Here is a 15,590-nt window from a genome sequence, read left to right on the forward strand (position 1 = left end):
AAACAAATTTCAGATATTCATGTTTGCCACAAGAGGGCACTCATGTTCTGAAGTTCAATACTGTGACTGGCCTGCTTGCCTGGGAGAGCACATGTGGTTCCAGTTACTGCTATTGTTTTTAATTAGTTTGGCTTCTTATATCTTAGTAATAGTTCCCAATGTCTTTTTGGGGGGATGGTTCTTGCACTTTTAAACATTTTTATATATTTTTTAATTCTATAAGTTAAAAAAACCTAAATTTATTGTTTACTAAATACAGCATTGCAAGAATGCATCATTGTGCAAAATTCAGATTCACCCAGAAGTGTGCACAGTCCCCTTCACCCTGCCACCCTAACTCTGTTCCCCTTGAGGATAATAACCAAGAAAAAATTGTCATGTATATTTCAGTTCTTTTAATCCTTGGTCCCTGGATTCAAATATTCTGTTTCTTTACAACAACTTACATTTCTTCCAACTGTATTTTACTGAAAAGTATTATTCCTACTAAAATACAATATGTGTAGACTATATGATTTGATGATGATATGCCATTTCTTATATATTTTCAATATTAATTTGAATAACAAGCATTGTCAATGATATTTGGGAATGTCAAAATTGACCTTTTTGAGAGTTTTGGCAATAGAAGGCATTTAAAAAACACTCAAATAGCCCTAAGCCAGCAGTTCTCAACCTGTGGGTCATCACCCCTTTGGCGGTCGAACAACCCTTTCACAGGGGTCGCCTAAGACCATCCTGCATATCAGATATTTACATTATGATTCATAATAGTAGCAACATTACAGTTATGAAGTAGCAATGAAAATAATTTTATGGTTGGGTCACAACATGAGGAACTGTATTTAAAGGGCCAGGAGGTTGAGAACCACTGCAACCGGTTTGGCTCATTGGATAGAGCATTGGCCTGCAGACTCAAGGGTCCCAGGTTTGATTCTGGTCAAGGGCATGTACCTTAGTTGTGGGCACATACCCAGAGGGGAGTGTGCCGGAGGCAGCTGATTGATGTTTCTCTCTCATTGATGTTTCTAACTCTCTATCCCTCTCCCTTCCTCCCTGTAAAAAATCAATAAGCTATACTGAAAAAAATAATAAAAAACACTCAAATGATTTTTCAGGGATTGTAGTTTAGCTTAAACTTGCTTTTCTCTTCTTACATGCATATTATAAGTAATGTTATTGCATCTAAGACCACTGTTTGCATTTAGAATAACCCCTTACTCTCAACTCCCTTTCCTTGTCTCAATGTCATTTGTATTAATAAATGTCTACCTTCCTGATGACCTTGTGACCTTGGGCAGGAATTTTGTTCAAAACAATTGTTTGGCAACATGCCAACTTCACCCACAGGGACCTAGCTTCCCCATGGCATCCCCAGGAAAACCCGGATTTTTTCTTTAGCAGGCTGACATGGCCTCTTGATCCTTTGCAGCCTTCTTTATTTGCTTTCATTAAACAAGCAAAAACAAACAAAAACAAAAAAACACACAAATTACTTTCTAATTTATTTAATGTCAAAATGATATGCAAGCTAATACTTCCCTGTGTAAAATACGGACATAATTAGGGCAGATACTTTATGAATATTTTAGATAACAATTAACAGTTTCTTTTATTTTTATTCTTATTTTGGTTAATCCTCACCCGAGGATATTATTTCCATTGTTTTTTTTCTTTTTTTCTTTTGAGAGAGAGAGAGAGAGAGAGAGAGAGAGAGAGAGAGAGAGAGAGAGAGAGAGAGAAAGGAAGGAAATTACCCTGGCCAGGGCTGGGTATTGAAGCAGCAACCCAGTACGTTCCCTTGTTTGGGAATCAAACCCATGACCCCTCAGTTTGCGGGTCCATGCTCCAACCACTCAGAAACCAGAAACACAGGCCAGGGCAACAATAGCATTTTAAAGATACACTTATTCAATGTTATTTTTGATAAATTTGAATATATTGCTTCACAAAAGAAAATTAGTTTTTAAAGAACAATCACCTAAACTTTCTTTTGTCAGTGCACATTTCTGAAGCATGTCTCCCTCTGGGCTTCTGCAGTCTCTTCCTTTCAGCCCATCCTAAGCTGTGCCACAGTGGCTCCACTCTTTCTCTCCCTCTCCAAGCTTACTAGATGGTACCCTCTCAGTTATGTCATATATCGTTATACCTCAAGGCATAATATACAACCAAGTACTTATTGAATACAATATAAAAAGTTTGCTTGTCCAGAATATATCTAATCCACAGCTCTACGCTTAATCCTAGAGATCTTGCTGAGAAGAATGACGGCATTAATGCTTACTTTAATGTATTTAGAGCATGAAATCAAACCAAAAGCAAATTCCACTGCACTTGGTGCATTAGGAAGCCATCCATGAGGATACAATGACCATAAATCTCCACTGAGAAGGTTGGGTACATTTCTTTAAGCAGAGAGACATACGGGCTCCATCTGCAGGGTCGGAATGAGGCATACTCGGAAGGAATGGGTATGCAGAGAGACCAAAGGAGGCTCCAGGAAGAGCAGAAATTGAGACAGATGTTTCATGGAATGGAGGCAGCCTAAGGGGAGAAACACATTCCAGACTCGTTGCCTTGAATCCTTGGCTTTATAGGAAAAACGTTTGCACGTATTTTTAATGGATAATTGTTTTTCCACTGATTTGATGTGAAGCTGTAAAGATCTCACTTGTCATCCACTATCATGAGGCAAAACAGCTTTTGTGTTTATCAGAGACTGTTCTGTTCATGCTTACTTGCTATTAAAGTGGGAATGTTGAACAACTTTTTAAGAGCAAAGAAAAGGAATGCCTTTTTGGTTCAGCAAAATAGCAGAACTGTAACCGCAAAGCACTGTGCCTGGAGAGCATTATTGTCACTGCTGCGTAGAAGTGATTCAGCCCTCCCGTCTTTGTTTCCTCGCTCACCAACTTTCATAAGGTGACATGCAGTTGTGAGGCAAAGAAATGCGGCATTAATACAAAAAGCTCTCCCTGCAGCAGACTTTTATGCTGATGCTGCAGAACCCTAAATTTGGGAATAAACACACATGGCCAGAATACATCCCTGCCTTTTTTTTCTCAAGTTACAATCAGTAACACACGAATGCAAACATTTATAACTGAACCTCTGATATAAGTATCCATTTTTTTCTTAGATTTCCTCCATTCCTTTTTATACATCTTATTTTACCCTGATTTGCTTCCTGCTGAATTGAATTTTTAATTTTTTTCATTATATTTCCCTAAAGTTTAAAAACACAATATAAAGGGTCACTCCTGCATATGACCTTGAGCTTAGTCATTACTGTACTTGTATCTCTTAGATCTGTAGATAATTTATGTTCTGATAGACTATACTTAGGAGTACATTTCATGTCCACGAAAGAGTCTACCTACTAGAGCTGACAAATGCTTCGTCCACAGAGAGTGACATGGGTCGAGTGAGGTATAACCTCGCGAATGAGGTCCATGTCGGCCTGAAAAGATAATAGTGCCAGGAAGCATCCTAGGCCTGCCTCTGTCTCCAGACCATGCACAGCCTTGCCTCTATGTAAGCAAGCCAGCACCTCAGTATTTCTTAGGGTAAAGAGGACTGAAATGACCCTGAAGTGTCTCAAAGTTTCTGCTCCCTGAGAAATACGGATTTTTATAGTAATATTTATATTGGTGTTAATAATATTGCAGCAAAGTTGAAACTTTCATTCTCCCACAATCAGCAGAGTTTTCCATGGAAGAATCTTCCTGTAAAAGTACTCAGCACCATTTTCAGTGATAATAACATTTGGCTAAAAATAATTTTAACCAAATCCATTTGTTCATTATCAAAAAGCACACCTAAATGATTTATATAACTACAATGCTACCATTAAGTTTACTAAATTTATTTGCCTTCATTTCAGAGTAAAAATATGAAAAAACAGTGTTCAGAAATAGCAGCCACATTTCCTCCTGATTGCCTCGTTTGCCAAGGAAAGCCTTCAGGACACACTTCTTGTTGATCATGTTGATCACTTCTGTTTAAGATGATCACAAACCATCTGCTACCATTAGGCCTTGTGTTGGAATTAATAAAACTTAATGTATTTTATTTTGGGAGTATTTTGATATTTTTTATTTTAGCACTGAATCTGCAGTTAAGTTTCCAACGCGGAACTTAATAAAAATGTAATATATGTGTGATGGAAAGAATGCTATGAGAGGATGCAAGTTACTCAGATTCAATTCCTACCTTCATGTATGAAGGAAAAGATCAGTGAAGGAAAAACTGAATTTGTAAATGATGGAAGGATGGCCTCTCTTTATAATTATTCAATCAAACAAGTCTATGCCTAGTGTTACACTTAAGTTATGATCAACTGTCCATTTTACCTGTCATTCAGTCAATATCATTCTCTCTCTCTGTCTATTACCACCACCATAATCTATGTTACTATGCTCTCTTGCCGAGAATACAGCAACAATCCCCTTACAGGAAGTTGGGATTTCCTTCAGGATACATTCACACTGAAGTGAGAATAAACTCTGAAAAAGACAAAATTAGTGTCAACCCATGCTTAAAACCCCCTTTTTAAAATACTTTAAATCTTTATTGTTGAGAGTATTACAAATAGCCCCCTACCCCCCATTGTCCCCTTCTACTTGGTTCCCATATATGTCCATAGGTAATGCCTATATGGATATACATTCTTTGGTTAATCTCTTTCCAACCCCCTTCCTGTTCCCTGTAAGATTTGTCACTCTGTTCCATGTTTCCATGCCTCTGGTTCTATTTTATTCATCAGTTTATGTTCATTTGATTCTTTGTTCATTTATTTAGACTTTTAGATTCAATTGTTGATATATATTTATTGGCATTTTATTTTTCATATTTTTCTTCTTTTGTTACATAACAAAAGATAAGTGATATAGATTTTGATGTTGTATATGGGAATACAGAGTAAATATATATATATATATATATATATATATATATATATATAAATATATATATATATGTATATATATATAAATATATATATATATAAATATAAATAAAATATCCTATATAATAAAAGCCTAATATGCAAATCAACCAAACAGGAATGACCGGTCGCTATGACGCATACTGACCACCAGGGGGCAGATGCTTAAAGCAGGAGCTGCCCCCAGCCCACAGGCCCCAGGCCAGCAAAAGTGGATGCCAGTGCCCACCCGCCCCATCACCCCTCTGATTGCCCCACAGAGGGAGGCAACCGGCAGCAGTGATGGGGGGTGGGGCCGGCAAGCAGGCAGTGCCAGTCCAGCCAAGGTGGGTGCCAGCTGGGCCCCGCCCCCATTGCTCCGCCAGTCGCCCCACAGATTGGCCCTGATTGCCAGCCAAGCCTAGGGACCCTACCCATGCATGAATTTCATGCGCCAAGCCTCTAGTATATATATAAAATATTATATTTTACAATTACATTCCCAGCTCCTATCCCAATGTGTCTAGCGATTAGTAGGCTGAATCAGTAAAGGTAAACAGTGACAATTTTTGTTACTTTAAAGCAGTGGTTCTCAACCTTCCTAATGCCACGACCCTTTAATACAGTTCCTCATGTTGTGGTGACCCCCAACCATACAATTATTTTTGTTGCTACTTCATAACTGTAATTTTGCTACTGTTATGAATCGTAATGTAAATATCTGATATGCTACATGTGTTTTCCGATAGTCGCGACCCACAGGTTGAGAACCGCTGCTTTAAAGGGTGTTTTGGATATCAGAGTAACAAAATATTTTAACTTTGCACGAGAAAGCAGGTATGAAAAGAGATTAGTTATGGCTCAGACATCTTCATGTCTGCCAATGGGCCTTCACTGTAGGTACAAACATGTAGTGAATGGAAACTAAAGGAGATGTGCTTTGACTTGGTTAGGTGAAACGGCTTTGGAATCTTTTGCTGATCCGAGGATATAGGTTGGGTGTGCTCTACATTTGAGGGAAAGGTGAAATTATGTACCTAGAGTCAGAGCTAATCCATTGCACAATTCTGAGAGGCACAATTCCTTTGGCATTTTGTGTTTGGTGCTCCCTAGATTTATAGAATGTAATGACCCTGCTGAGTACTTGTTAACTATAAGAGATCAGCTAGTCCTGATACTAAGGTTCCCCTTATCATTTTTCCTATGCTCTTTACCTCAGCTACACTTCCTAAAATTTTGACTTAACATGCCAATGTAGGCAGAGGTGGGACAATTTTTATTAATCTTTTCTTTGCTTGTATATAATTTGGGAATAAGGATAGCATGACAAATCATTAAGGAAAAAGAAAGTGAAAGCATATATACACCTAGTTGACTTATTGATATTCATTGAAAAATAAAGATATAATTGCTTTTATTAGAACAGGAAAAATGCAGATTTTAGCATATGAAACAGGGTCAAGGACAGAGTCACAGTAAGGCTCTCACCCCACCCCCAAATTAAAGTAATTTTAGGTTGTTCTCATGATGCAAAACTGATCTTTAAAATGTACAATGAGAAGAGACCATTACTCCCTAGCCCTTGGGCAAGCTTCTTAACTCCTGACTCTTAGTGATGATAATGCAGCTAAAGAAAGATAAAGGAAATTGAAGAAGATGGCAGCCTATGAAAATTGAGTTTAAGGAAAGAGTTTGTTGTTGTGGCTAACATTGTGAGAGAAATATATTAAATTTGTTGAACGTAAACAATATATTCACTAAAGAGGTCATATCTGACATGGAGAAAAGAGATTTCACTTGCTGTTATCATGAGTTAGCTGAACATAATAATTGCCATGGATTGAATACTCACTGAATATGAAAAACTGTATGCTTTTTCCATGGATTCTAATGTCACTCTCAGAACAACTCTGTGTAGAGGTGCAATAACTGGGCACATTTGGTATATTTGTAAGTGGAAGATGAGAGGCGGAAGGACTGAGGCCACACAGCTTCTAAGCAGTGAAGATGACAGTTTGAACTAATCAGTCCAGTCACAGGACTGCTTCACTTTCTTAATTTTGATTCTGTACTCAGCCAAATAAAATTCTTCTGAATAATTTAGCTTTTTATTTTGAGAAAGAAGCTCTGGATAAGGAGTGTGAGCATTATCATTAATGGGAAATGACGATTCACATTATGAACTCATTAATGGGCTATGTTTTCATATTTTAAGCCTCATAGGGTTTTTGCCAGATATCATTTATCAACCTACAGTCTGCTCTGATCATAGCTGATCATGGATGAACCTGAAGGCTGAACCTTCAGTTGCTGAACCCGAAGGCTGAAGACTGTACCAGGGCCATGTAGCCCTGTGGGAGCAGCTGGCAGTCAATCAATCTTACCTTAAATTGACGAGTATGAAAATATCACATAACATTAATGGAGGTGGGTTGTATAATTTAAGCAGCATTTATTGTAATTTTCTCTCACTTTTGTGAGAAATAAGTATTATGTCAGAATGAAACTTCAGCCTGGTGAAAGCATGATGGCTGAGACAAGTCCATGCATTCACCAAACTGTTTCATTTTTCTCCTGGGGATTCAGCTAAAACAGATTTTCCACTTTGAGTCTAGATTGGATCATGTGGTTAGTTCTGGCCAATGGAACAGGAGAGGAAGTAATGTGCCACATATGGTCATAAACAGAAAGGAGCAAGTATACTTTCCCTTCCCTCAGTCTGTCAACAGAGGATACCGCTGTGAACCTACAGTCCTAAAGTGAAGATGGTGAAGTTGTAGCATGAAAGAAGTTTGAATTCCTGCATAACCACTGGGAGGATAGTAAATCTATTGACCTACACTGGACAGTCCTGTCAGCAAGATGTCAATTTTTATTGTGTTAAGCCATTGGGATTTTGGAGTTGTTTGTTACAGCTGCTCATGTAATTTGCCCTAATATAGACCTTCTCAAATTTTGTTTTTTTATCCATTTTCTAATTATACTGAGAGAATAATTTTTACTATTTAGTGGAGGTATTTATCTAGCACATGCCATTAACATTAGCAAAAAAATAGATTTTTTTTTTGGTCTCTCATATTCTCTCTGATTTCTCCTTTACAAACAATTGTTCTTTTATCTTGGTTTCTCGGTATAGTACTTCCTGAAATACTGTACCACCACATTTGAGTAAATTCACCATATTTGAACTTCTTTACTTTTAAATACCAGTATTTTATTAAACTAAGTCAAAATTAATAAATCTATCTTTATAATAAAAGCCCAGCCACTGTTATTGCAGAATGACCAGAACAAGCAGTCGCTATGATGCACACTGACCACCAGTCGCAGACGCTCAACACAGGAGCTGCCCCCTGGTGGCCAGTGTGCTCCCACACCTGGAGTGTGGCTCAGCCAGAAGCCAGGTCCATGGCTGGGGAGCGCAACGGTGGTGGCAGGAGCCTCTCCCATCTCCACGACAGCACTAAGGAGTGTTGAGCCAAGTGGTAAGGAGCGAGCAGGCGGGCGGTTAGGACCAAGGGGTCCCAGATTGCGAGATGGTGCAGGCCGGGCTGAGGGACACCCCCTCCCCTGCACGAATTTTGTGCTTCAGGCCTCTAGTATAATTAATACATCTTAGGCCAAATACCACAATTTATGGTTTTCTGTTTAAATCAAAATAGTATAAATTCATAACATTTGATATTGACTTGCTAGAATATTATATATATATATATAGATTTATAAAAAATATGTAAATGTTTTTTTAGTTTTTTTAAACACATATCCTAATGTATGGTTATTCTTCATAAATTCTTAACTTTAGATGGTAATGCTTCATTGTATTTAATGCAATGTTTAGGGAAAAAATTCAATGCAGAAGTAACAATAACTGATAATCTGCAGGTTTCATGTAGTCATTCCCTCTCTAGTCTGTGTTTCTTCTGCAACCTCAGCACTTTTTCATCGTTGTTCACATATTTATTTTCTCTATTTTTTGTTGCCAGAAAGATTCTTAGTTCTCAGAAAGATTTTCCACGTCAGTTTTATCCCAGTTTATTCAGGACTCCATTCATCATCATCCCTTAGGCTCCAGAAACTTAATAGGTTTCCACTATCCAATTTTCACAAATGTATCATCTAGTTCTAACTGAATTTTCCCAAATAATATTGGTGAGAAACTTTGGCAAAGGCTGTAGCAACATTATCTAAAAGCTAAGTCAGTTCATGTTCCCTTTACCCTTACTGCCCTTGTTCCCCAGGTAAGGATGCCAGAAGGACAATTTAGTGGAGGCTGAAATCAGTAATCTCATGAGAATGGGATAGGGAGAGGGAGTCAACCACTGTAATTGAAACAAAGCAGTTGGACTGAATAACAAAAAATGTGATCCTTCCAAGCTCTAGCTCTTTATTTTACGATGGAGTAATTAAGTATTACTTTTTTTAAAGTTTTAATCTTTTTTATCCGAACACAAACTAAATTGTTCCTTCTAACACAGCCTTTATTGAGTCACAAAATGTAATAAACCATGCCTTTTAATATGTAGAAATTCTCTGCATAAAACTGCTATTCACTGATGATGATGATGATGATGTATATATTATCATAGAAAAATGTGCATTTATAGAGGTTATCCCAGGAAGGACCAACTTATAGCCAATTGCCTTTGAAAGAGATAATTATTGCATTAAATTTTTTTCTATTGCTCAGTATCAGCGGTAAAGCCTTGCAAAATTTTACAACTTTAGAAGCCTGACTTGATCTCTCAGATGCAGATTATTTTAAACAAATTCAAAAGAGTGTATTAAGCCAGAGTGCCTACCTGGACCCTCTCATGGCCACCAACATATTCTCTATAGTCTCTGCACTCTCTTGGGAACCTAAAAGAAGGAACTCTTGCCCCTTGTGACAGCATGGATAGGCCTGGAGGGTATTATGCCAGACAGACAAAGACAATTACCATGTGATCATATTTATACATGGAATCTAATGAACATAAAACACTGATGCACAAATGGAACGAGAGGCATGGAACAGGCTGACAGATGTCAGAGGGGAGGGGGGTGGGCAGACGGGGTGAAAGAAGGTGAAGAGATTAGCCAAAGAATATATATGCCTAACCCATAGACACAGGCAACAGTGTGGTGATAGCTGGGGGGTGGGGGAGGTGGCTGGGTGGAGGTGGGTAAAGATAGGGGGGGTTGGGGGACATCTGCATTAGTGTCAACAATAAATTTACAAACAAAAGATTGTTGATGATATAGAGCCAGGGCAAATTACTCTAGGTAAATCAGCTCAATATTAGCATAAGGCAAAGGAAGGGCTGATTTCTAAGGATCAAAATCTCAAAATCTCTAAATTTGCACTGGCCAGTGTGGCTCTGTTGGTTAGATTGTCCCGTGCTTTGAAGGGTTGCTGGTTCAATTCCTGGTGAAGGCACATGACAAGGTTGTGAGCTGGATCCCCAGTAGGGGAGATGCAGGAGGCAGCCCATAGATGTTGCACTTTCACATTGATGTTTCTCTCTTTCTCTCCCTCTCCCTTCTTCTCTCGCTAAAAATCAATAAACTATTCTTTAAAAAATATCCAAATTTGTTGCCTATCATTTATTATTGCAGTCATTAGCATGATAGGAATCATTCAGCCAATAGGAGAAGGATTATTAGACTCTATGATCTTCCTTTTTTCTTTCAATACCAAAAGGAATTTATCCCCTTGAATCTCCATTCTATATATGTTTTAGATTCCATATAGTTACAGTAGAGGATTTTTATCTAATTGTCCTGGATTTTATTATTTTATATGTACGTCTTTAATCAGAATTTTGATAACTCCAAAAAAAGAGAGTACACAAAAATATTTGACTTAGCTGCAACATCTTTTAGATATAGTTTCTTTGTTATTCTCATATGTGTGTTGTATGTGAAAAATGTACATTTGCTTATATACCATTTACCTCTTTAAAGACCACATTGAATGTGAGGTTAGCATGATGTCACTGTGATTAACCTTTAGGACCGTGGTCGGCGAGCAGCGGCTCGTGAGCCACATGCGGCTCTTTGGCCCCTTGAGTGTGGCTCTTCCTAAGCCTTAGGAGTACCCTAATTAAGTTAATAACAATGTACCTACCTATATAGTTTAAGATTAAAAAATTGGTCTCTCAAAAGAAATTTCAATCGTTGTACTGTTGATATTTGGCTCTGTTGACTAATGAGTTTCCGACCACTGCTTAGGACCACATATCTGTACCTTATATTGTACCATCCAATGGTTGGCGACATTACCAAGCAATAATTTTTTAATGATTTTAATGCTTGTGCATGTGGACCTTAACAAACACAGTGTAAGCCTCTCCATTTCTAGCAAACTCTATAACTTGCCTTAGAAGTGTCAGAATAAGAAATCTGGGGAATTAGGAAAGATACAGGGAAAATTAGGCATATTATAGAAGGGCTGGGCAGGACAATGAAAGGTCAAGTCCAATCCTGGGTTGGAAATTAGTATAATAGGAGATTATATAACTCAGAAAAATGAATATTTTCTAAAATTTCCTTGAACAATGTTACTTTTGGAAAATTTATAATTTATTGATTTTTTTAAATCTGACTCTATAAAACATGCTACAAGACAAAATCTAGAGGACTATGTTAGAAAAACAAAAGTCCGGACCAGAAAGAGAAGAGAAGGCACTCATTCAGCACACAGTACTAGAGAAGTAAATGGACCACATTGAAAAGCCCAAGAGCACAGACATGGTGTAGGGAAGGCTTGGGGGTGGGGGGTGGGGGGTGGACAAATGGGGGACATCTGTTACACTACCAACAATAAACAGATTTTAAAAGAAAAGCATATTAAACTGGTTAAACAAAAATAGCAAATGACTCACACTAAAAGGATAGCTGAGCGAAGTCAAACAGTAAAACTGGGACCCAGCCCCAGAGACTCTGAGTTCAATAGTCTGGGTGTGGCCCAGGCATTAGGATTTTTAAAAACTCTAGAAGTGATTCAAATACATGGCCAAGGTTGAGAACCACCACACTAGAGGGGGAACTTATTTTGCAGACTAGGATGTCAGAGACAAATGCTCATTAAGTCCTGGAGCTGTGAAATGGTAAGTCTTGGTGGGAATATGGTAGAAGGATTGTTTTTCATTGAGATTCCAAGGGCCACCGGCTTCAGAAACATCAACATTAGTGTCAGTTCAGGAATCTGCTGAGTTTGATTCTTCAGCTGAAAAATACCACGGGGAAGCGTAGAAACCCCTTGGGAGGTGAATTTTGTGAATTCCATAGCAGGAAGAAAAGAAAGAAGCCAGAGGGGCACATAGCTTCCAGGCTGAAGACCCCCCCACACACCCCCAAACACTGAAAATTCTTGCTCCCAAGAGAGCCTGTCACCTGGTCAAAGTCAATACTGCATCAGGTGCCAGAAACCCAGGGCTGCAGAAAAATGAGAACGTAAAGGTTTTGGGGATGCAAAAAAAGAAAAAAAGAAAAAAAAAGAAAGAAGCTTCAAGTAGACGTGGTGACTGGGCCTGCCGCCACTGTATGTTTAAAAACGGTGCTAGAAAACTGGAATATCTCCAGTGCTACCCTGAGAAGAAAGCCATGGGGTTTCTTAATTCAGTGTTGCTTGTACCCTAAGTGCATCAGAATGAGCAGAGGGTTTGTGAAATCCCCCGAATGCTGGGCCCTCCTCTAGAGTTTCTGATTCATTTCGTCTGGAGTGGGATCTGAGAATTTGCATTCCTGACCATCTCCCAGGTGATGTGGATGCTGCCAGTTCAGGTATCGCACTTTGAGAACAACTCCTCTAACAATGGTAAAACAGTGCCATAATTGAACTCCTAATGGGAAAGTTCTCCAAATTGTGTTTGAGCTCAGTTTACAGACTAGAAACAATGAGCATCAGCTGACCAACATCTGGATGAGGCTACAGCCTCGGTTTCCACCAAGTCTCTTCTTGGGTCTCTGGCGGCACTATGTACTGATTTGGGGGCTCTGCTTTTGCCGGAACAACTATTGTAGAGATTCCAATGACCTTGTTCTTCAGATTTGGTGGGGGTTAGGGTCAGTGTGGGGATAATATGTGTGCACTGAATGCTTCATTCTCTTTAAATATCAAGGTCATAGGAAACTTTGCAACGAACTAATAATGTATGTGTCCCTGAAGGAAGTGCATTTGTATCTGGAAAAGTCCACTCCGACTGCAGTTATTGAAAAAAAATCCAGCTTGATCCAGGCACTAAGGTTCTGTCTAGCTGAGATGAAGCAAAAGCAAATGGGGAAGTGGTGTTTGGGCTGCATATTCTTTGGACTTTTAAATCACAAGGCAAGCAATTCTGAATTCATACTGCAATCTCTTTAGATTTGAACAAGTTTTGACTTTAATTTGCAAGAGATGTTAATCTGTAGTCTTATCTTTCCTCAAAAACTTCATGGAAGTAAGGGAGTTATATATAAATTTGTGTCATCATTATGTTTCTGGAATTATATTATTGGAGTATAGTTACTTAGCATTTAATTTCATTGCAGAACTTCTCATAAGCTTTGTTACTAAATAATGTGGCTTGATATAATTTGAGGTATAGCAAAGAACTGAGAGTGAAAGGTTAATCTCAGGAACTGAGAGGTCTTTGAGGTAAACTCATTGATGCTCTCAGGTCCATAGCAGAGACTTCTGGAATCAAAACCTACAAACTGCCAGAGGATACATAAGTGTGGTAGTTGGCATGGGATAGGTCTAGGGAAGGAATGAGCATGGCTGTCCAAGAAACAGGCTGATTTTCTCTCTTGAAGGTGAGAGCTGTATTGAATGTCATGGTTAAGCCTGATGGCTTGAAAGGAGACCCTCCTGGGATGTGGGTGCATCCTCTGTTGGCTCCTTTACTCACCCTTCCTGGAAAGGAAGAATGACTGGGTAATTGGTGAGTGGAAGAAGTAGGCCTAGGCAATTAGTTCATCCTCCCCATTGCGGGTAATTGCCTGCCTGTTGAGAGCATGCTTTCTGTTTTGTCCCTCCAGGCATGCACTAACATCTGCTGAATCAGGCACTGTTCTGGGGCCTGTGATTGAGTGACCTTTTCTATGACCAATGACTTAGTCTATTTCTGGAGTTTTGTATTAGGGATCTCATAGTTGCTTCAGACGTAAGTCTAGATTTTATCAGTAATATAAGGGATACTTGAACTCATTTGCATGAGTTCCATTTCTGTCTCTCAATTGATTCTGAAGTTAAGCATGTATCTGGTCCCTTAAAACCTAATACTTATTTCTTAGAAAAACTTTAATAATACACATATTGATATGTTACTGACTCTTGGTTTCATATTACGGTATGTTCCGAACTCTTATTTTTAACTTGCCTCATTTTCTTAATTTATATTTTTATGCCATAATCTAGTATAAGAAACAATTAATAATAAATATATATAAGATCTAATATTGTGGAGAATATAATGCAATATACTCTATATTATGTATTTTATACAATGTAATATTATTGTATGTAGATATGTCATCTATATTTATTCAGATGTATATTTATTTTATAGGTTTATATATCTATTTTTGTACACATTTTAGCATTTATTTCTATAAGTAGCCTTAAATATTGTTCAAAAAAGGTGGTGGATAAACACATGAGTAAATGGACATAGTAAATTATCTCAGATTTGCTGTTAGGACTGTGACTGATGACAAATTTGAGGACATACTTCCTCAGCATATGTATATGTATTTTGTAATGAAACTCATAGAAACCTTATGTCCCAATAGGTAACTAAAGATCTTGTTTACTTTTTTTTACTTCCTCTATTGTATGGAAATTGTGCGTTTATAAGATGATTAGACTGGGAGGTGCTGAGGGACAAGGAGGAACTTGGTCATATTTACCTGCCCCCATTCCTGACTCTCAGCAAAAGATTGGTGATTGGATCTAAAGTGAATGCTGCCCAATGGAGTTAGCCTTCATTTCAGCTCAAATCCTACCCCTTCCATGAAGACTTTCCTGGGCACCAGTGGATAAGCTTCAGTGGCTGCTGATTGAACAAGTGATCTGATGGTAAAGCTAACATTTATTAAATATCTGCTATGTGCCAGGCTATAAGTTAAACAGTGAACAAGTTTCTTATTTAATGTTCACTAGATATCTTACAGATAGGACGCTGAGGCTCAGGAGGATTGTATGACTGCCTGAAGCCACACAGTGGCTGTGACGGACCTAGGACTCACACAAAGGGAGTCTGACTCCAGAACCCATGTCACACACTGTGGAAAACTGCCTCCCAAGTATAGAACGGGTGCATACAGGAGCAAACCCGAAGCCAGTGGTTTCTTTCACCACCTTTGCAATTGTATGTGCATTCATGGTTTAAATGCTCAGGCAAAACCAGGCTGGAAAGAAATTGTTCTTACCTATTTATTTACTTAGTTTAGGATCCCCACTGTGCCAGTAAATTTCTAACCAGTAAGTCCAGTTCTTTAGCAGATAATATTTAAATTATAAGCCTCTCTCCCTCTCTCTATCTCTCTTTCTCTCTTCCCCCACCCCCCTTCATCTCTTGAAAGCATTTTAAATCTAGAATGTTATCTGGATTTTTACTCGAGCATAGACTAAGATTTTTGTTAAACAAAACAGAATTTAAAAGTTATCTTTCTCCCAAATTGTCCCACCAGTTGATAACAA

At 38.3% G+C, this 15,590-nt stretch overlaps 1 protein-coding gene across 1 annotated transcript in view; it reads right to left on the reverse strand.

Annotated features, from left to right (window-relative positions):
• EPYC (epiphycan) overlaps positions 1–15,590 on the reverse strand; it is a 43,754-nt gene that overhangs the window by 16,290 nt on the left and 11,874 nt on the right. The gene's annotated exons all lie outside the window — the stretch shown is intronic.

This window comes from Myotis daubentonii, chromosome 2 (genome assembly GCF_963259705.1).
Source record: "Myotis daubentonii chromosome 2, mMyoDau2.1, whole genome shotgun sequence".
Classification (NCBI taxonomy): domain Eukaryota; kingdom Metazoa; phylum Chordata; class Mammalia; order Chiroptera; family Vespertilionidae; genus Myotis; species Myotis daubentonii.